General features: G+C 36.2%; 1 protein-coding gene and 2 long non-coding RNA genes across 7 annotated transcripts in view; 2 read left to right on the top strand and 1 right to left on the bottom strand.

Annotated features, from left to right (window-relative positions):
- AUH (AU RNA binding methylglutaconyl-CoA hydratase) overlaps positions 1–23286 on the bottom strand; it is a 185186-nt gene that overhangs the window by 66320 nt on the left and 95580 nt on the right. The gene's annotated exons all lie outside the window — the stretch shown is intronic.
- LOC118499635 lies at positions 436–23002 on the top strand. The gene is made up of 3 exons (XR_004902142.1): positions 436–447; positions 14790–14799; positions 21554–23002. It is a non-coding gene; the product is annotated as an uncharacterized LOC118499635 (long non-coding RNA).
- Positions 10962–12964, top strand: LOC118499634. Its single transcript, XR_004902141.1, has 2 exons — positions 10962–12327; positions 12361–12964. It is a non-coding gene; the product is annotated as an uncharacterized LOC118499634 (long non-coding RNA).

The raw sequence follows: 23286 nt of genomic DNA, 5'->3' as shown, positions 1-23286 counted from the left end.
AGCAAAGGAAGCCTGTACTACAAGAGGCCTGCCCTCCAGAAGATAATGCCAGTTTTTTGGGCATCCCACCTTGTACATGTGCTGTCAATGCAATATGTTTACACTGTGAAAATCATCTTCCTGGTATCAAACCACTTCTATTAACAACAATTGTGAATGGCTGAATGAGGCAATCAATACATTTACTATAATCAACTATCCTTAATTAGCTTTGTGTCCCTGGAGGAGGTTCAAAAACTCAGTCTCCACATCTATAATTTGAGAGTAGTCTACCTCTTAGACTTGATGTGGAAATTCCAGACAATGGGACAATGCCTACAGCAGGGCATGGCTTACAGCAAAAACAAAGGTCAACTGAACCTGATGTTTATAGCATTTTCAAACTGTCACACAAAAGTTACAGTGAGATTTAAGTTTAGGTTTATAAAATAGTTTATATATTCCAAAGTTCCCATTTGGACCTCAGGTTTAGAATTTTAGACTTCTGATAGTCATAAATTTACTAAATGTATACACTAATATGTATACATTTCTCAGCATCAGAACTAATTAGATGTCGGCATGCTTTTAACCATCAGAATACTAAATATAGCCATAGTTAAACCCAGCATAAATTGTTTCATGCTAAAAAAAACACCTAACAGTGATAATCCACATTACTATCTTTTGTTATGACTGAAAAAAATATTAGTACTTTCATTTTAAATTGTTCTGAAAAGGTTGTTTTTCCACAAAGGTATCATGAAATATACCGACATCGTGCATCTCATGTAATTCTACAGTTTACTTGCTTTTAATTTGCTGTCCAACTATGTAATATGTGAGTGATGGCAGCACTACAAAAGAATGTAGTTTTTAAAAGAAAAAGCTTTCCACAGCTGCTTGTAATAAAATAACCAAACCTCACAGAAAGGGCTGATTAGATAAAGATAAATATAGTAACACATGCATAAGTCTAAAATAAACCTGAGAAAAACTATTACAGAGGACATTTCTATGACTGTCCTGACAAGCAATTTTCAGTGATTAAATGTGTCTATGTGTGTACATGCACATGTTTTTTAAACAAAAGCTATAAAGCCCCCTTAAACTTCACAGAATCGTAAGTTGATTTTTAAACTTTGAACTATCAAATGCTAATGTAGTACACAGTAAACCTCTCATTTAGAAATGACTTTTATTACTTAAAATCAAAAGTGTAATATAAATTAACTTAGAAAATGTCTTTTTTTAAACTTTTAAAACCAAGCTAACTGCTTATGAACTGAGGCACTACAAATTATGCAGTTCTATTTAAAAAAATAAAGAACAAGTTCTGGCATTTTATCTTCTATTTTACAGGAATTAAGTACAATTAAATTTAAATAATACCATATAAACATTTTATTTCAGTTACATATGATTTTAGGAACAATAGAGATCAATCATTTATAATAAATGGAAGTATTTGAAATTGCTTTTGGCTAGTCTATTAAATCAGTTAGTGGGGCTTAAATTGCAAAAACAAATATACATCTACTCAGACTGCAGCAATTAAACTTATGGTTGATTTACTGGCATAAACTAACACCTCATAAAATTTATCCTAAAACACATGTTAATAAAACTATGATCAAGATTATTCTGAAATTCTGATGCTTCTTGTAATAAGATAACTTCCAATGCTGCCCCTCCCACTTCCATTCCCTTAAAATTCTATATGAGAGTCTATTTCTGGAATTTCTTTCTGTTCTGTAAATCTGTTCCACACACCACTATCATGCTGTCTTAATTTCTTTACCTTATAGTAAATCTTGAAATTAGGCAGTGTAATTCAGCCGACTTTGTTCTTTGCATCTCCATATATACTTCAGAATCAATCACCTTGCCATTTTATACCAAAAAAATGCTGCTTTAAACTGCTGATTTTAATGCTGCTAAAAAATGCTGATTTTAACCAAGATTGCACTGAATGTATAATCAATTTGGAGAGCATTGACATCTTCATAATATTGCATCTTCTGATACATAACATGTTATGTCCCTCTGTGCAAGTCTTTTTTTTTTTTTTTAAGATTTTATTTAATTTTAGAGAGGGAAAGGGAGGGAGAAGGAGAAGGAGAGAAACATCAGTGTGTCGTTGCCTCTCATGCACCTCCTACTGGGGACTGGCCTGCAACCCAGGCATGTGCCCTGCCTGGGAATTGAACGGGCGACCCTTTGGGGTTTGCAGGTCAGTACTCAGTCCACTGAGCCACACCAGCCAGGGCTATGCAAGTCTTTTTTCATTTCTTTCCATCTTGTTTAATAGTATTGAGAAGACAGATCTTGTACATATTTGGTTAAATTTATGCCTAAATATTTTATGCCTTTAGGTGCTACTGTAAAGGGAAGTGATTATTTTAATTTCATTTTGCAATTGTTCATTGCTATTATAGAGAAGTACAATGGTTTTTTATGTTGATCTAGTGTGCTGAGATTCTATTCAATTCACTCACCAGTTGTAACAGTGCTTTTGGTAAATTCCTTAAGATGGTTTCTGAACATGATCATTGCACCTATGAATAAAGAATATTAATTCTTCTTTCCAATCATGTGTTTATTTCTTCTTCTTGTCTTACCGCCCTGGCTAGAACCTACAATATAATGCTGAGTAGAAGTGACAAGAGAGGACAGTCTTGCCTGGTTTCCATTTTTAGAGGGCAAGAATTCAATTCTTCATCGTTGAATATATTAGCTTCAGTTAGTTGACAAAGGCCTTTCATCAGACAGGAAATACCCTACTATTCTAATTTACCATGAGTTGTTGTTTTTTTTTTTAAATCATTGAATCAATGTTGAATTCTGTCAAATGCCTTTTCTGCAAATACCGATATGGTCACACAATTTTTATTCTGTTAATGTGGCAAATTATATTAATTTATGTGATAAATCCTACTTAGTTTTGATATATTATCTTTTCTAATTTTTTTAAATTTATAAATGTTTATTGATCTTTGACTGAATATTGGATCCATGCTACCTAGACCAGCCCTTGTCACTTAATCCAGTAATAATGTCATACAATTTTATCAGTGTGGGTAAATGACAGAGCTAGAGTCCATACAATAAGGAAGTAGCAGAACAGCAGGGGTGGCAGGTCTTCAAGCTCCAAGCACAGACCATTACCTCAGAGTCGCCCAAGTGTCAAAGTCTTCCCCTACTCCCTCATCTCTACCCCCAGCTCTTGGCATTTCAGACAAAAGAAAGCAAATGACAGAAGAAGAAATAAAGCCATAGACTCCTGAGTCAGAGAAGCAGAAGTCAACCCAAAGAACACTACATCCCCCCTGGCTGGCGTAGCTCAGTGGATTGAGCACGGGCTGGGAACCAAAGTGTCCCAGGTTCGATTCCCAACCAGGGTACATTCCTGTGTTGCAGGCCATAACCCCCAGCAACCGCACATTCATGTTTCTCTCTCTCTCCCCTCCCCCTTCCCTCTCTAAAAATAAATAAAATCTTAAAAAAAAAAAATACAAATGCTTTAAAAAAAAAAAAAAAAAGAACACTACATCCCTCTTGCCAGCATCCAGTCACGTTTCTTAATGGAACATTGCTCAGGAGTGGGGTAACAGGTCAGTTTGCCTCCCACATCCAACTTATTTTTTAATATATTGGGTATAATGTGCTAAAATCTGGTTAAGAATTTTTACATCTATTTCGAAGAGGGATAATGCTCTATGGATTTATTTCCTTTTAATACTTTTGGGCTGGCAGAAAAGTAATGAAGGTCTCATAAAATGAGTCATGACCTATTCTCTCCTCCTCTATTTTCTGCAGGAAAATAGTGGGTAAGATTGGTAATATTTCTTCCTCAAATGGTTGATAGATTTTACCAGTAAGCCATCTGGGCCGGAGTTTTCTTTGTGGGGAAAAAAAAATTTAATTACAAATTCAATTTCTTAAGAAAGTATAGGGGTATTCACATTTCCTGTTTTTTTCTGGTATGTTTTGGTAACTTCATGTCTGCCATGTTGGTGAAGTTCCTGGCATATAGCTGTTCACAATATTCTCTTATTCTTTCATATCTGTAGGATGTATATTGATGACCTATCTTTTAATCCAGGTATTAATAATTTGTGTCATCTTTTGTTGTTGTTTGTTTTCCTTTTTTTTCTTTTTGTTTAATAGTAAACTATTTTCAGAGCAGTTTTGGCTTTACAGAAAAATTGAGCAGAAAGTACAGGGAACTCCCATGTGTCCCCTGCCCCCTCATGGACAGCCTCTGGCACTACTGACATCTTGCACCCTAGTGGGACATTTACTACCATCAATCAACTTATAGTGACACATCATTAATTATCCAAAGCCCATACTTTACATTAGGGTTCACTTAGCTGGCAATCAGCTTTTGGTTTTATTGAAAATCTCTCTCTCTCTCTTTCTCTATCTCCCCCCCCCCCCCCCTCTCTTTCTCTCTCCCCCCCTCCCGCCCTCCTTCCCTCCCTCCCTCCCTCCCTTCCTCTCAGTTTTCTTCACTAATCTATGCTCTTAAAAGTAAAGGTTTATTAGCTCACTGACTTTGTATCTTTCTTTTTTCTAACATAAGCTTTTAAAGCTGTAACTTCTCTTTAAAGTATTGCTTTAGCTACATTCCACAAAATTTAACATGTTGTTTTCATTTTCATTAGGTTCCAAATATTTTCTAATTTCTCTTGTGATTTTTTTCTTTGGCCCATGGGTATACTTAGAAGTTACTGATTCTGACTCAATTCTGTTGGCATCAGGGAATACAGTCTTTATTATTTTAATCTTTCACAATTTACTAAGATTTATTTTGTGATTCATGTTTCTGTCTGTTTTGATGAATATTCCATGCACAACTTCAAAAGAATATGAATTCTATTGCTGTTGGGTACAGTACTCTGAAAAGATCAATTAGGCAAAGTTGTTTAATAGTGTAGTTGAAATTTCGTGTAACCTCACGGATTTTCTTTCCATTTGCTCCATCAATCAAGTAATCCCCAGCAAAAATAGTAGATCTCTTTATTTCTTCTTTTAGTTCTGAGAAATTTTGCTTCATGTACTTTGAACTTCTGTTATTATAGTTGCATGCAGATTTGGAATATTATGTCTTCTTGGTGAATTCACTTGTTATTGTAAAATGTCCCTCTTTATCACTAGTAAGATTCCTTGTCCTGAAACTTAGTTTTCTCATGTGAACACAGCTATTCCAGCTTTCTTATCTATTATAAACATGGCACATCATCTTCCACCCTTTCAGTTTTAACCTATCTGTACCATTATCATTAAAGTGTCTCTTACAAACAGCATATAACCGAGTCTTACTTTTTAACCAGTCTGACAATCTTTGCTTTGTAATCACATTGTATAGAACAATTTACATTTAATTATCACTATGGTTAGGTGTAAATTTACCATCTTGATATGTGTTTTCTATTTTTCTCATTTGATCTTTATTACTTGATCGTCTTCTTTTCTTGTGATTAAGCATTTTTTAGTATTCCATTCTATCTTTATTACTGGCTTATTAGCTATGTTTAATTTTCTTTAGTGATTGGTAGCTTCCTCAAATATGGTTTTGTGAGAGAATAAAACTAACAGAAAATAGCCCTGGCTGGCGTAGCTTAGTGGATTGAGCGTGGGCTGTGAACCAAAGTGTCGCAGGTTCGATTCTCAGTCAGAGTACACGCCTGGGTTGCAGGCCATGACCCCCAGCAACCTCAAATTGATGTCTCTCTCTCTCTCTCTCTCTCTCTCTCTCTCTCTCTCCCCCCCTCCCTCCCCTCTCTAAAAATAAATAAATAAAAACTTAAAAAAAAAAACCTAACAGGAAATTATATGAATGAATATTTTAAAATCTCCCCATGACAGTACATAGCTCTTAGATGCATAGGGCAGAAGTTAATTATGTGTAAGAGATGTCTTGAGGCATTAGGGCTTAACTTAGTTAACTTAGTTTTCACTAAATCTGGAAAATGTGCGTAGCCTTGTAGAGTTTTACCCTATCTAAGCATGTTTTAGTATTCAACAACAGACACAAGGTAGTCCCTGTGCCTCTGCTTTAAGTGTGTATGTGCGCACAGTGCAATGTGAAAGTGGGGTGGGGGCCTAATCTGTAAACTTTATAAATAGCCCTTCAATTTCACCTCATTTTTGGAAACCTCTATCTAAATTTAAAACGTCTAAAAGATCTGCTGACTCTAAACCCCCTCCCCTGTCATGACTGCCTCAGAAAGAATGCCTTCCACACCTTTGATGGCACCCTTGCAAGTACATCTAGGCTAGAGCTTCCCAACCTGCCTCATCTCCTACATTCCAAAAAAGTAATTGATATCTCTTGTTTGTTGATGACTCCTCTCTCCTTGCTTTGCTATTTACTAGTTGATAATGATATCTTTATTTTTCCTGTTAAGAGTCTGTGCTTTCATTTTGGTGAGGCCTTAAAATGGCCAGATGGCAAACGACAATGCTCAGTGCTCAGCTTATCTTCTTGACCAGAAACCTTAAAGATTTTTAAGCATTAAATGGAAAGTTTATAATCACACATAAAGTAGAGAGAACAGCATAATAAAATGTCATTACTGATGACTACCTTTCAAGAATATTTTTAAGCAAATAAAATTTGATCATTTGAAGCCTTTACAATAATAAACTCTACTGATCACAGTCCTTTGTGGCCTGTATGGATAAGAATTACACAATATCTAAAAACCATTTTGTAAAAATAAGTATGCCATACACTGTATTCTGCCATGTATACTATATGTACACTTTTTTGCCCAACTTTTTGAGAGAAAAATAAGGATGCATGTTATACATGGGTAACACTAATTTGTTACCAGTATATAAAATTTCTTGTACCTTCTATCTGTTCTTGTATTTTATAATTATTTGTTACATAAAATTTCTTGTACCATAATATGTTAAAAAAATAAATGCTAAAATGTAGGAGACCGTTCTGCATGGTGTGGGCCCACCTCCCACTCAGAGATGCATAGGACCCACGCCCACGGATTGGTTCTCCCATGGGGAATCAGGCCTGCAATGTGCTTAGGGCACTTTGAGTCTTGCTCTTGCTAAAAAACTCCCTCACCCTGAATTGAAGACGTTTACTGCAAAGTAACTTCCTAAAATCCATGCTAAACCTTCCAAGGATGAGTGTAACTGGTTCAACCACTTTTTCCTTTTCATTTGCAAATATCCCTCTTCTGCATTGGCTCCTTTGTTTTCTGTAAAAGGTAACCACCTAAAGCCAACCAGGATATAGTAAAGGATGACCAGCACTAATGTGACCAGAAACAGAAATAAAGGCCTGTCACAGCGGAGGTCACAGCTTTTGGCTCCTCTTGAGGGCAAAGCCACCTGCCCTTTTCCTCCACAGGACTCAGTAGTCCCTGTGAATGTCTCCCCACCATCAACAATGTCGAGGACCCCATGAGCCAGAGTCCACATCACTAAAATTCCTTTATAATACAAAAAACAAGTATCTACTTATCAATAAATTAAAAATTAATCAAAAAATTAAAATGAAAGATTTTTTTTCCCTGAAAGTTCGGGCCAAAAACATGGCTGCAACTTCCTACATGGCAAAATATAGGTAATTCAATTTTGTAATCAGGTCAAGAGTTCCATGCAATGTCTGTTACACCGAATTTCACAAAATTATTGCCCATAAGGGAACACAGGCCCCACAGAGTCAAACATCTCTAACAAGTAAGAGGAGCCCAAGAGCTGCCAGGGCCAACCCCATAATGTCCACGAACTAACAGAAGAAGCAGAGTCCATTTTTCTCCTTTTAATATCTTATTAGGTACCTTAAAATATATATGTAGTTTCTTATAAATATTGTACAGGCTAGACTGAAAACTTGACATAAAATTGTAAAATAAAGTAAGATTTTTAAAGAAGCTATGAGTATGTATGTGGCAGACTGCCTGAGCCTCCTGTGTGCATGTGTTCCCTTTTCAGGTGTGCTTTGGTGGGAGTTTGAGAAGCACAAAGCTAGGTATAATCAAAGTCAGATCCCCAGCACCACAATCTAAGTCTCTTGATTGTTGGTCCAGAAAAGAAGTGTCAGCTTAACCTGCTGATGCAGCACTAAGACCTAGATTTAGCAACACACGTAACTAGAAAAGTACCCCAGTTTACAAGTATAAAACTCCATAGAATAACTAGCATTTACCTGGTACTTTACAATTTATGAAACTGTTTTTAAATATAGTAAACCTTACAACAGCTTTGTAATATAGGTATTATCATCACTCTCACTTTACAAATAAAGAAAATCTCAGAGACCTAAGTAACCTGACATAATTAAATGCATTGAACCCAGTCTCATAACCTAAACCTTCACAATGTAAGATGCAGCCTATCTTTCCTTTAACCATTCACCTGCTCCCTTCTTGTGGTGTCTAGTTTTTTTTTAATCCTTAACAAAAGATATGTTTATTGATTTTAGGGGTGGGGCGAGGGAGGAGAGAGAGAAAGAGACAGAGAGAGAGAAACATCGGTATGTGAAGAGAAACATTAACTGGTTTCCTCCCATACACACCCTGACCAGGGACTGAACCCACAACCTACAGGTAGGTTATATGCCCTGACCAGTGATCCAATCTGCAACCTTCTGGTAAACGGGACGATGCTATGACCAACGGAGCCACCCAGCCAGGGAGGTGTCTACTTTTTTAATGGTTGCAACAGCCAGATAGAATAATCCAAGGTTTCCAGATGTATCTTTTGAGTGGCCCGCAACCCCAGTTCCTTTGGGCTTCATCTACTTGCCCTGCACAGTCCTCCAGCAGAACACAGCCTTTGTGAAGCTCCTGCTAGAAGTGTACATCTCCTCCCTTGCTGGTGGCTGCAAAAGAGGAGATCAGTGCATTCAACTGCCACGTCCCATCCTTGCTATCAGTGGTTCAGAAAGCCTGGGTCTCTCGTCAGTGACATTCACTTGCCTCTTCTCTGGTGTGCTGGGTACCCCAGGCAGGCAGGGTAGAGGGGTGATAAAGGGGATCATTTCCCCCTTCCTATTCTCTTTTCCCTACTCTCAGGATGCTTTCTTTCCCTTACAAATATGTATACCTTTTTCGTAATAGTTCTTGAAAAACAGCAGTAGATGGTTTGACTGGTTCTGGCTCCTCCACTGAGATACTGCACTGCTGTCCATAAACCCTGGACTCATAGGTCTGTTCCACTAACTCCCAGCTTCACCCACATGCTGCTCTGGTCTTCAAACATCAACTCCAGGTGACTCTGAGGATATCCTACTGGGAGGTAAGATAAAGACTAGACTGAAAAACCAGAGTCAACTTCCTCTCAACAAGATTGCCATTAAAAGTTTACTCACACAGAACACTGTTTTCTTATATGTGAGAGCCAAAAGTACATCATTTAAACTTTGGATTGAATTAGGCCTCCTCATCCTATGTAACATTTCTATGATAAGAACGTCTAGTTTAGAGTAAACTGATTACAACATAACTCACTCCTATGCTGGGAAGGGCAGAAAATTTAAAGTGCTTGCAAACTCTATGAATGGGCAAAGAATACACACATGTACCCTTACACTGAAAAAAATATGACACTTTGTATACAAATTTTTTAAACCCTCACCTTCTGTTTTTTATGCTAGTATACCAGTTGCAACTATTTCACAGTCCTCTTTGAAAGGTGAGGTACCTTTCTAGTGTATGCATTGCTACATCTAGCTCTTTGGGAGTAAATCCATACATACCCAATTGGGATATGTAACTACACTCAAAGATATTGAGCATAATACATCTAAGCACAAAGAATTAAACAGAAGCATCTATTTAACAGACAAAATATATAAAACAAGATGCTGGTCTGTATACTCTTAAACCTCCTAAGATGATACAATTCAGATAATTATCCCTTTCAAAAGGTCTGAGAACTGTCTGAACTTCCTCATAAGAGATGGATTAGCCACGGAAATGTTTAACTGTCCAGAAGGTGGAATGCACAAAGATAGAGTCAGAGAGTGAGCTAATACAAAAATGATGTAGTGACAGATCTAAATATAACTGCTCACATTTTCCATTTTACTAGTATATAATGATTGAAAAAATATATTTTCAATACATAATTATTCTAGCAATATTTCAATTTTACTAGGAAACAAATGCCTTCAATGATAAAAGTGTATTTTATTCTATATGTATGTGAATTTTAAAGTGCAGTGCTTCAAGTTTAGTCATCATATGCTTCTAACCCTAAAATTGTCACTTTAAAATTACAAGAGAAAAAAGTAAAGTACTTATTTGGCTTATTTTTTTAAAAACTACAATTCATAAAAATTTAGTTAAAGAAACATTTTATTTTGGCTGTCCCTTTACAACACACAACATCCAGTAACTGGCTTTAAAGTCTAGGGCACTGGGAAGCAGTTCTAAAATTTTATATATAATTCAGCAAACAGAAAAACACTGACAAATGCTATTGTGGTCTGCTATCCAAACCTGTACAAACCATGCCATCAAAGGCTGACTGCACAGAGAAGCCAAGTGACTGCTTGGCAGAGTGCCCAGGGCAAGCACAGGACTGTCTCCAGCAATGGGGTCTGGTGTTGTCACCAACTGTAGGAGATAGCAAGGACACTGACTAAAATTATGACTAAAATTAAAATTTCACTTTAGATTAGAAAAAGGTGTGTTTCTTCGGCCAATTAAAGTTCTTGTGAAAAGATAACCAACTCGATTGCCTCTGATTGGCATAAGGAAAAGGGGACTCTCAGAGAATCAAGGGAGGCTCTGGGAGTGAACAGGAAGACACTAGGCAAGACCAGCAGCAATGCACAGGCAGGCCAGGCCGTGGGAGCTCCACAGGCCCAGGGGCCATCTTGTGGAAGAGCTCCCACCTGGGGAGCTTAAGGTTCCATGCCCAAGGCAGGTGGGGTCTCTGACTCCATCCCTAGTGAGAACACAGGCCCAGTGCTTTCCTCTTGGAAACTGGATCCAAAAAGCAACAAATATCTACTGTAGATCACCAATAGACCAGCAACACTTTAATATTTTTCAGTGTGAGTATTTCTATGAAGTCAAGCCAAATTCACGTGGCTGTGGACCTCAGAGGACTCAAATTAGATGCACCCTGTAGGGCAATAAAGGAATAAACACCTTCTACTTGGGCTTTATGTAGAATTTTGTTTAATTCAGACTGTGATCAATATGAATAAAGAAGCAATCTCTGACGGACTCAGGTGTGGCCTATCTGGTACCTTACACGGCAGCTGTCAAATTAAACGTCACAGTTACTCACCCAAGAAAATACACTTGTACACAATCCAAATAAACTCGTAAACTGGTATTCATCACTTTGATACAGAGGTGTGTCTCAACGCTTTTAAAAAGACCTAAATTTTATGAAAGCTATTTACTGGAGGTTGCTACCTTCCAACTAGAAAGGATAAATAAGAAAGTAAAAGTAAATGTTCTAATATGACCAGAACACCTTACTAAAAACATTAATGCATAAACTGAAATTCATATATCTAAAAAAGTCCAATATTAATAGTCCAAAAGTATAGATATATATTTATTAAAAACATGTTTCAAAACACTTCTTTAAAGCAATAATGCTTATAAGTTCCCTTCTTCCAAATATTCAGTATTACAAAATTTGGAAATGCCACTTACATAGAAGTACAGAGAATTTAACTGAAAGGACTTGTTTGCTGGAAATGATACCAAAAATAAATTTGAATTTACAGTAGGTATTCATCAAAATCTAATCATAAAATACTTAACAAATTAAATACAAAAAGCCTGCTTCCAAGAGCAGGCTGTGGTAGGTGTGTGCATTTGCTTAAGGAGACAATGCATGCAGCTGGTGTAACCTTCAGTAAGTTTCGACCAAAGCCTGATGGCTACCCGTTCTATTTCATACAGGGCAATTATAGCAAATGGTTTTCGGGCTTAACATTCTGCCATTTCTTTTTCTTTCTGGAATGTAATCAACAAGATATTAAGATTGCTTCTGCTTAGCTTTTCTTTATCTTCACATTTACAGAAAAAAATAATCATAATGCATTTAGTGAAAAGCATGAGTAAAAAAAGACCTGATGTTTAGTAGAATTTTTCTGACAATTACTTTAACAAATGACATATTCATAGCTTTCATACATAATGAAATGTTAGTCCTTTCATAATAAAATACAAAATCTTAATTATGCTTCTCATTTTCTATAATTCCTAGATTTTTCAGTATGTACTATACTAACATATGAAAATCAGTTTGAAGTGCTTTTGTATGTTCAATAAGATAAAACTACAACAGCTCCATGAATGTCATGTTATTCTAAAACCTAATGCTCACACAGGCACATACGTTGTTGTGTGGTACAACTAAAACAGACATTAGTATAATAAGCATAGGGTACAGAGTTAACAAACCTTGTGCTTAAATTCATATACTGAATTATTTAAAAAGTTAACTCACATATCCTAATGCACTTTTAAATTACATTCTACAACAACTATACATGCAGTTCCTCTCAGTACACCTACAGTAGTTGATGTTGAGTGCAGGCTGCTCCTTTACAATGCTGCCTCTACGTGCCCACTGTCACTCTTTTGGACCAACAGCACATCTCCAGAATCAAAGCGTCTGGAAACTATGAGTGCTCTGGAGGAGCCCTGCTCTTTCCTGAGCCTCTGAATTATCCCATGTAAATGGAGTTAGGGTGCCAGCACTCACCCCACCTCTGGCATGAGACCACAGAACATCTCATTATATCCTCCAAGATCACCTCTCTTTTTCTTCTCCCCCTCTTGCTTAATTTTGTCATCACTACATTTACCACCATGTAACATAAAATGTTATATTTATCAGTTCACCTCCTCAAATGGAAGCTCTATGAAAGCAGAGGTCGAGTCTCTTTTATCTACTGCTGTTATTATTCCAGCCACTACAAATGCCTGGTGCATCATAACTATTAAAAATAACAACAACAACAACAAAAAACCCCTCAGTAAACAAATGAATACATCTGACAGACCTATCGACCAAAACCAATAGTTTATTGGAAAATGAGGTCAGGCACACTAGGCATTACAATATGCTCTAAAAAAAAGGGGGAACAAAATTCTAAGTATAACAACACTTGCATAAACATCAATACCTCACTGATGTGAATGCAGGTGGATGGACAGAGTAATAGCTATCTCAGTCAGACTTCCTAGCTATTGGCAAGGCAAATCAACTTTGGCTGATTTACAAGGAAAAAGAATTTACTGAAGGGTTTCTGCACAACTCCAGGAATTACCAAATATGCTAATGACAGTAGAAAAATTCTAAGATGTCCTAAATTAAATTACACCATGCCAGAGAGCATGGGACAAGAGTAAAACATCATTAATAGCTGGAGGCCAACTAACAAAAGATTCTTCACATTTCTGAATGTATGTTGGAGTTTTCAATCAACTTCTAGGCACTATCTAAAAAGAAGTAGTCAACTACCAGATGCTACCACATTCTTCTTTATACATGAACTTTCCAGACTGTTGTCCACAGCCAATCAAAAGTAGTAAAGAGATTTTCCTTGTGGACTGTGCATTTATCCTAGAAGTGCCCTCTGCTTCATTTTTCCCTTATCTATAGCCAATGTAAATTCTTTCAAAGCAACTTACATTTTTCTTCCCTAAAATATAATGTACAAGGGAGTCCCATCAATCCCAGGAGAGCAGACATGTTTGTCTTTTCCATCAGTCCTGCTGCTGGGAATTCACAGTGCATGCCCCAGAACCTGGTCCATTTTCTGGCTAACATATGGCCAATAAACCCTTTCTTTCAGAAAAGCTTTTTGGCAGTAAACGTTTTTGTTCAGCACCAATGAACTATGGTCAAAAAAGGGCAGGAACCAAGAATCACCATAAACCAAGCTGAATGACAGGCCCAGACCACATCAGAGAGGTGGAAAGGACTCTCCTACCCAGGACTCAGACAAAGCCCCTACTACTGCCAGAAGGAAACATCCACTGTCCCTACCTCTGAAGGTCAGGCTTCAAACTCAAAATCCTGAGCAGAAAACTCAGCTAGCAGCCACCCACCAAACCCATACAGCAGGGACCCACAGAAAGAGGGGTTCAGAAGCTGGGAATACAAAAAAACAAACAATAAAAGGTCCTTCACAATTGTGGTATAAAATACACATCACTTGGTATAAATACCAGAGGAAAGCTCTTCCCCAGGAATGTATTGCAAAGGATTCTACTATATTTAACTAATACGGAAGTGTTGATGAAGTGGCTGTTCATTAGCACTGTGTGTGAGAACAGTTTGAAATTAATACCCTAAACTTCACATATTTAAATAGCAATTTAGATTTCTGCCTATCAACTGGCATTAAAATATAGGTACCAAACTGAAGTATTCTAAACTCTCTACATCTTTATAATGCAACTGAAGTGTTTTTTAAAGCATCAAAAATGTGTATACATTTATGAGGCAAATCAATGAAAAAATAACTACCAGTGACCCAATAACAGGGACTGGGAGGGGTGAGTGTTCTCGTCAACAATCACTGACTCAGGAAATTCACCTATTTGTGTTTAAAAAGGGTGTGAGCTCTTTGACTAACACTCTGGTTCTTTTTACAGCTTTAATTTTGTGGCTACAAGACACAAATAACTCCTGAATCTTAACCAACTTTCTTTTCTCTCTTCTTAGAGGTGTGAAAAGGCTGCCTAGATATGGTTGAGCATAAGAAAGACAATCTGTCTCTTTCCTCTTCCAACCTCCCTAGGCTCCAGTGATGAGTACAGGAAGCCCTTTCCAAGTCTGCATTAGAGCAAGAAAACGGTTTTTACACGCTCCCTGGAATCTGAAGAATCTGCCCCCAAAGGGCACTGAAATATGCCTAGATAAAAACAAACTCCAAGACAGCACAAAACAGTATCATTCAGCAGAAATTAATCCAGAGAACATGCAAACATAATTTCTGGTGTGACTCCTAAAAATCCTAGAAAATACACTATTAAAAAAAAGCAAGCAACTGGTTTCACTGAAGGAGCATTTACTAACAAGCACTAATCATTTTAGGAACACTGGGCTAGATGCTGCTGACCCAAGAGTCAACATAATAGACTAGTTCCTTCCCCCGATAACACAGTGCTGAGGACACATGGAGGACATAATCACCGCAGCAGAAATGTAATTTGTAAATTAAAGAAGGAAGTTATTGGACCCAGGTGGCTCCAACGCCCTGGCAGCCTATGTAAGCAAACCTAATCTAAGTCTGTAAACACCACAAGGTTAGGAAAACCAAACACTAACAATAACCAATCACAAACAGCCACCTAGGCTTGAAGCTATAGCCAACAATAACTTCCTTCCTTGGTGTCCACCTTTTTTCCTATGAAAGCCCTGTTAGATGAAGTGCTTCTAAGCACACTGCCTGGCTCCATGATGCTTGAGTCAAATGATTTCTGTTCAAATAAAATAAAAATTTTTAATATGCCTCACCTTAAGTTACAAAACGGAAGATGTTATAAAGTTCTTATTTCAATACTAAATGACATGATCTTAGTACTGTTAAAACATTCAAATCCCCTTTCATTTTATACTACTTATTTTCTACCAAAGTCTCAATAGTTGTGAAACTTATAAATAAAAAGTTAACAGTGTTACAGTTGCAAAGTCAAACGTATGAAAACTAAGGGACAATGAAGTCAATATTAAACTGGCAACTCTATTTTTCTGAAAAATAAAATATTTATATTAAATAAGTCTCTATGTAAATTAGTAATAAGATGAAAATGGACTTTAGATAATGCAGAAAAGAAAAACATCTGGTAAATAGATAGTTATAGAAAAAAAAGGACACTCATGGTGACAAACCACACATATAGGGTGCTTATTATCTACCAAAACCCTTTTAAAGTGCATAACCATTTATTCCTTTCATTCTCACAATGCCATTATAAAATACTCATCACCCCTGGCTGGTGTAGCTCAGTGGATTGAGCTCGGGCTGGGAACCAAAGGGGAAAAGGGTGAGAGGTTCGAAGCCAGGGGAAAGGAAGGGGGGAAGGCAAAAAAAACAGAAAAAGAAAAGGGAGGGGGGGAGAGAGAGAGAGAGAGAGAGAGAGAGAGGGAGCGAGACGATAGAGGAAGAGAAAGAGCGAAGAGATCTCCCTCCCTCCTCTCTCTCTCTCTCTCTCCCCCCTCTCTCTCTCTCTCTCCCTCCTCTCTCTCTCTCTCTCTCTCTCTCCCTCCCTTCCCTCTCTAAAATAAATAAATAAAATCTTTAAAAAATTTAAAAAAAAATACTCATGACGATTATTACCCTTACTCGACTAGGAGACCAAAGGAAAATATCAGGTATTTTACAACTGACAGCTAATTGATTTTAGAGGAGTCCTATGGTTATTCTGGATTTTTCAACTACTTTCTCTGGCTGCTGAATGGAACAGGAACTTCCCTGATCATGTTTAAAGTTGGCCACAGTAAAATGAAATTAAAAATATATATATATTAGCTCTGGCTGGTGTGGTTCTGTAGATTGAGCACTGGCCTGCAAACAAAAGGGTCACTGGTTCAATTCCCAGTCAGGGCACATGCCTGAGTTGTGGGCCAGATTGCCAGTTGGGGGTGCATGAGAGGCAACCACACATTGATGTTTCTCATCCTCTTTCTCCCTCCCTTCCCCTCTGTCTGAGAATAAATAAATAAAATCTTTTAAAATAATTTTTAAAATAATAAAAATGCATATATTAAATGAGTATTCTCAATGAGTTGAGCCAGAGAATTCTATCATGGCATCAGATAAAAACTTGGTTAACAAATAAATAGCTCCTTGGTTTTCATAAGACACCCACTACTTCTACAGGCCAAATATCCGAGCTGAACAGAAACCTTGTACCTTATCATCTAACAGAAGGACTATGACCATTCCAGATGCTTCCTCTACGTCTGAAATGCTCATGACAAAAATGTAATTATTAACAGGTCAAAAAATAAATTAATTCCAGGGCACTGAAAATTATGTTTATGAAATGAAAAGTGGCCTTGCTGACACTGCATTACTATTTCTGGATAGCTCACTTGAACATCAAATAAATCTCACATCATGGAGATGTGCCAAAAGGCAGTGACCTAGTTTATATTGGGGTGGGAAAGAAATAGCAATCTGTCCTTTGAGACTTGTACCAAAATAGCTTCCTAAAGCACAGGCTTCATGCTTTTAAAAATATTTAAATAATTTTTCCATGGCAAGGGCAAAAATAATAGCCAGAGCCAATATCAAATATAAAATGTTCCTTTATGTAACCCCATTAAGTTAATGCTGGTTCTCAAAATGTTCTTTATATTTTCAAAACTTGGAAAAAATTAAAGATCAGTAGAATTAAGAAATTATTTTCAATACCTAATGATTGCCTAGTATAGGCAATTAACCCACACCAGTTAACCCAGATTATTTTTGTAAAACTCCATAAATACAGCTGGCAGATTCTGCCAATGACACATCCAAAGAAAAATGCAAGTAATAAACCACAAAACTATTGGTAAAAAGTACCTTCATATTACATGTACATAAAAATATAAAGAAATACTGAACCTGCACATAATACCACAGAAACAAAATCTGGCACAATATTCCCTAGAAAGAATCAGTCATGAAGACACTGAGCCTATGAAACTAGTTACTAAGGGTTTTCTTCCTGAAGTGAAGAATGTGAAAAATAGGATAAAATTACCTCTTAGAACAATTCATTGTATAACATCTACAAACTGTATAATGCCCATAAGACACACTCTTGAAACAAACCAACTCAAAGATAGAAAACAAAAGGCTGGGTAAGATGCATTGGGGAAATGATGCTCAGATGAAGTAGGGGTTCACAGAATCGTCATCAGGTAAACAGAATTCAAAGTAAAAAGGCATGGCATACTGACTATGTGGTATAAACCATAATGATTTCTCTAGGTACCAAAAAAGAGAATTGAAATATATACAAGAAATCTGATAGAAAAACACAAAAACTTGACAATAGAACAGCAATAGATACTTTGACGTACCTCTCTCTAATTTGATAGATCAAATGCACAAAAAGTAAAAAAAAAAGACGTAATAAAGTATATAAAATTATATCTAAACCCTACAAACAAAAAGAACTTTTTCATTTCAAAGGCCATGGAATGTATTTACAAAAACTGGCCAGCAAATGCAATTATTATACAAAATGAAACTGCAATCACTTCCTAAAAATAGTGCTACAGAAAATATCTAAACATGAGATAATGAAATTAGAAATTATTAATAGTTAACATTAAAATAACTTGGAACTTAAAAAAAACACTAAGCAATCTTAGGTTAAAGCTAAATGAGAATAAAAATGCAAATCTAGAAAATAATAACAGGAGTGCTATATGAAAATGAATGCTAAGCAACTAAAATTAGCTTAAAGATACACTAAAGTTCCTTCATCACTAAAAATGAAGATAAACTAAGTAAATATTTAAATTGTTATGTTAAAAGAGTAATGAGAAAGTGAGAAATAAAGCTAAAATTAATGACCATAAAACAAGAAGTCATAAATTAGAAAAGAGAAAAAGAGTAAAAAAAATCTAAGAGCTAGTTCTATGACAAAGCAAATCAGGACAAAAGGAAGAAAACAAAAACAAAATTAAGGCAAACACCCAAATATGACAGGAAATTAAATAATTATAAGCAAAATTATATACAAGTCTATGTTAATACATTTGAAAATCTGGATAAACATATTTCCTAGGTAATATTAATTACTAAAGTGGAAATTTTTAAGTGTCAAAATATATCAGGACATCCAAGTAAAATTACTACAAGGTCAAGAAGTGTTAATTCCAGTATTATTTCAAGTATTCCAGGAACCAGATAAACAAGACTTCTAAATACTTTCTACATTGCTAACATTTAACTGCTACCAAAAATCTCACAAGATAACATATGAAATAAAATTTCAAACTAATTTCATCTATAAAAATGGACACATAAAAATACCATTCCAATATAAGCATACAGAATCCAGAAGTGCCATTAAGCATGAAGAATAATATACCATTACCAGAGGCAGTTCATTCCAAGAAAGCTAACACCTTTCAATAAAAGGAAATCTATCTAAATAATTCAAGTATCAAAAATTTCAAAATTATGAATATACAGAGTTATTTCCTTCATAGAATTATGGGTGTATATCTCAAAGTAAAGGCCAGGAGAATGATTTACAGTGAAAAACTGCAAGTTGTTCTACTAGAGTTATAAAGGAGACATATCTAAAATATAGCATTAAATCAAAAACAGCAAGTCACAAAAGAGAATGTATATGGTCGTAGTATCTTTAGCGGAAAAAGTCTATGTTATCTATGTTTAATAAATCAGTAGATGCATTTTAAAATCTGAAATGACAGGCATCAAATCATTAACAATAATTACTTACTGGGACTATTTCCATATTGTTTGAGTCAAAATCAAGTGTCATAAGACAACATAAACAATTAGTTTTAAGAAATCCTTGAACTGCTGAAAGATTCATTCAACTTCAAAATGCCTCAAAACTGTCTCCCATTATTATTTCATATTTCTAACCATATGTTATTAGTGTTGATATGTTTTCCTCATTTAAACAGCAATATTACTCTTATGTTCAAATGTTCTGAGAGTTAAATTTTAAATTAATACCATATTTTTTATCAGCAGTTTACAATAGGTCTTACAGAAGAGTTCTCCAATGAGACATGGGCACTGTGGGGTGAACTGCTCGCAGTTTCCCCACTGGAGGAGGCATACTGGATGAAAGAGGTGATTTTCTAAAGGTGACATATGGTTAACAAGACAGCAGAAGGCAGAAGGAGAAAAAAGTGTAGGAAAAGAATAAAACCTGCTGCTGGCAACTGGCTACATGCCACTGGATCACACAGTAGGGCTACCTAAAAGGCTGCCCTAACTAGTGGCCACAGAGTACAAAAACACATTCACAGAGTGCTACTATAAAATGAAAAAGAAACAAAAGGAAAAGGTGAGACATGTGACTATCAACATACAACACATTCCAGTTTAGCAGTATAATCCCGCATGCAGGAAAACCCTTATTTAATAAATGCCAGTTTTCCATACAGAGATACAAAATCTAGATGTTAGCAGGACACTCTGCAGCTCTACCAGAATCATGACAGATGGTCCTCACCTCTGAGGAACAAAAAACTAAAAACTGGTGACTCTGTTTCAAAGGAAATATTCATGCCAAATACCTTTGAAGTTTGACTTCATCTTTGTGGGTAACAGATCCTAGAAAGAGTTTGGTGAGATTTCAGTAAATGGAAAAATAGTAACAATCAGTCTGGATGTATATTAAGAGATCTTCTAATTAAGCTATCATTGATTTGACAGAATTAATGCAACTGAGTTCCAATTCAGGATGGCAACACAGAAGAATCCTGAACTCACCTCCTCCCATGGACACAACAAATCTACAGTTAAATACAGAAAAAATTTCCTCTGAAAGAAACCTTTAAAAACCAGCTGAGCAACTTCTACATATCAGAAAAATAAGGGAAAAAACTCATTTCAAAACAAGCAGGGAAAGCTGAGACACAATCTCACCATACACCCCACCCACAGCGTGGAGACTCACAGCTGGGAGAGAACTCACAACTCCAATCTTCTCCCATAGAGCAAAGGGTTTAAACCCAGTATCAGGCACCCCAACTTTTAAGTCCTTCACCTGAGAAACAAAACCCAAAATGTCTAGTTTGGAAGTCAGCAGGGTTCACGTACGTGAAGCCCACAAGGGTTTAGTGACCTGAGAAACAGTTTTTAAATTTAAAGGGCTCACACAGACTCATGGGGCTACCCATAGGACCCAGTACATAGGCAGCAGAGTAAAAGCCCAGTATTTTTATGAGACTTATTAACTTATCTTCATAGCTGTAGCCTGAGAGGTAGCTTCTAATTAAACACACATCAAGATACTGACTACCGTCCTCTCCAGAGATGGAGGCCGGCAGGCACCATGTTCACTCTCTCTATCTGCCCTGCTCCAGGTCACTGGTGTCTCTGAGAAATGACCATGTGCACATGTCTGGTGCCCCAGCTTTTGTGGCTGCCCACCAGAGGATGCATCCCTTGACAGCCTGGCTGTTGTCCAGTGGGGCTTCTGTTAATGGGCTCAACAAGACAATAGCAAAAAAAAGAAAGAGTTCTTAACTGCCCAGGGCTCAGCGCAGAGGGAACAAACAGAAATGCCCATCACCCAGTCTTCTCCCGAAAGAGGTACATTTCATACTTTAAAAGCTGATGCCTAAGTGACTAGGGGTCCAGCTTCCAGTGAACCTGAATCCACATGCTAAGAACGTCCCTTTCAGGCCACTGACAGCTCTTGACACACCTTGAACGACTGGGAGCCATTAAGAATAAGCAGACTTCCTGGACAAAAACAAAGGTTTGGGAAACAACTAAGAGCCAGGGCAGAGCTGAAGAAAAAATTTTACCTCTAAGACTGGAAGAGGAGGCTGTTTTATATAATGCATAAAAATCAATACAGAGTCATGAAAATGAAGAAAGGAATATATTCCAAAGAGATAAAACCTCAGAGAAAGACCTTAATAAAATGAAGGTAAGTGATTTATCTGATAAAGAGTTCAAAATAACAATCATAAAAATGCTCACTGAAAACCACAGAAGAATACATGAACAAAGTGACTATTTCAATGAAAGACAAAAAATATAAGAAGATACCAAATAGAATTCAGAGTTGAAAAATCCAGTAGCTGAACTGAAAAAATATGATAGAGGGGTTCAAGATCAGAAGAAAGAATACGCAAATTCAAAAGTTGGAGTAGTGGAACTCATCCAATCAGAGGGGAAAAAAAAGGAGAAAAAGGAAAAGGAATGAAGATTAAGAGACTTATCAAGCAGACCAATATTTGTATCATAGGGGTCCCAGAAGGATAAGAGAAAAAGGAGAAAAACACTTGAACAACAAATAGTTGAAAACGTCCTAAACTGGGAAATCAAAATGACATCAAAATCCAAATAAGATAAATAAAAAACAACAACCATACCAAGGCACATTATAATTAAAGTGTGAAAAGTTAAAAGAGAAAAACCTCAAAAGCAGCAAGAAAAAAACAACTTCTCATAGACACAGGGAACCCCCATAAGACCATGAGCAGACTTTCCAGAAGAAATTCTACAGGCTAGAAGGGAGTGGCACGATATATTCAAAGCGCTGAAAGAAAACTTCCTAGCAAGAATACTCTATCTGGCAAAGTTGTTCTTCATAATTGAAGGAGAGATAAAGAGTCTTCCAAACAAGTAACTAAAAATATTCATCACTATTAGACTGGCCCTACAAAAAATGTGAAAGAAACTTCTTTAAGTTAAAACAAAAAAATACAAGTTAGTAACAGTAAAAAATAAAAATATCAATCTCAATGGTAAAGGTAAATATCATAAACTCAACAGTAAAATTCAAAATAACCTAATGCTTTGAAGGCGGTAGGTTAATCACTTATAAAGCTAATATAAAGGTTAAAAACCGAAAGTATTAAAAATAACTACAACTACAATAATTTGTTGATACACAAGGTAAAATTATGTAAAATGTGACATGAAAAGCATAAAACATGGGAGGAGTAAAAATGCAGAGTTCCAGAATGCATTCAAATTTAAGTTGTTATAAACCTAAAACAGACATGTTCTAAGTTGTTGTGTGTAAGCCCTTGGTAACCAAAATGCAAAAACCTATAGTAGATACACTAAAGACAAAGAGAAAAAAATATGAACATAGTAGTATAGAAAATCAACTGAGCTACCTACCCAGTGCCTTTAAGTGAGTCTTAAAATTGTTATTTAACTTGATACATAAGATATATACTATAGAATATTCAAATGCAAATAAGGCTATCTTGATTACAACTGGACAACAGGAAAGTAATATGCTATTCACAAAAAAAACACAAAAACCTTAAAATACCAAGTTACTGCTTATTAAAAAACACGAAAAAATAAAACAAAAAATGAGAACAAGAGACACTAATATTGAAGAGGTCATAAGAAGGAAATTAAAATACTCAGAATCAAAATCACTGACTAATTCAATTCCACTACTTAAAATTTGGACATATAAAGCAAACTTTAATGAAGAAAAACATATAGCTGAACAAAGTAAAATGTTCCTGTAACAGTAATTTCCCCAATAAACTACTCCTTAAAGTTAACTTCATTCTGTCTCCTCCAAGCAGTAACACATATTTAGTAATACTCACTGAAGGCCCTATGATATAAAAGTTCAGTGCATAGTTTTACAT

Source organism: Phyllostomus discolor, chromosome 3, assembly GCF_004126475.2.
Source record: "Phyllostomus discolor isolate MPI-MPIP mPhyDis1 chromosome 3, mPhyDis1.pri.v3, whole genome shotgun sequence".
Classification (NCBI taxonomy): Eukaryota; Metazoa; Chordata; class Mammalia; order Chiroptera; family Phyllostomidae; genus Phyllostomus; species Phyllostomus discolor.
Note: the sequence above shows the minus strand (reverse complement) of the source record. Positions and strands in the feature narration are given on the sequence as shown.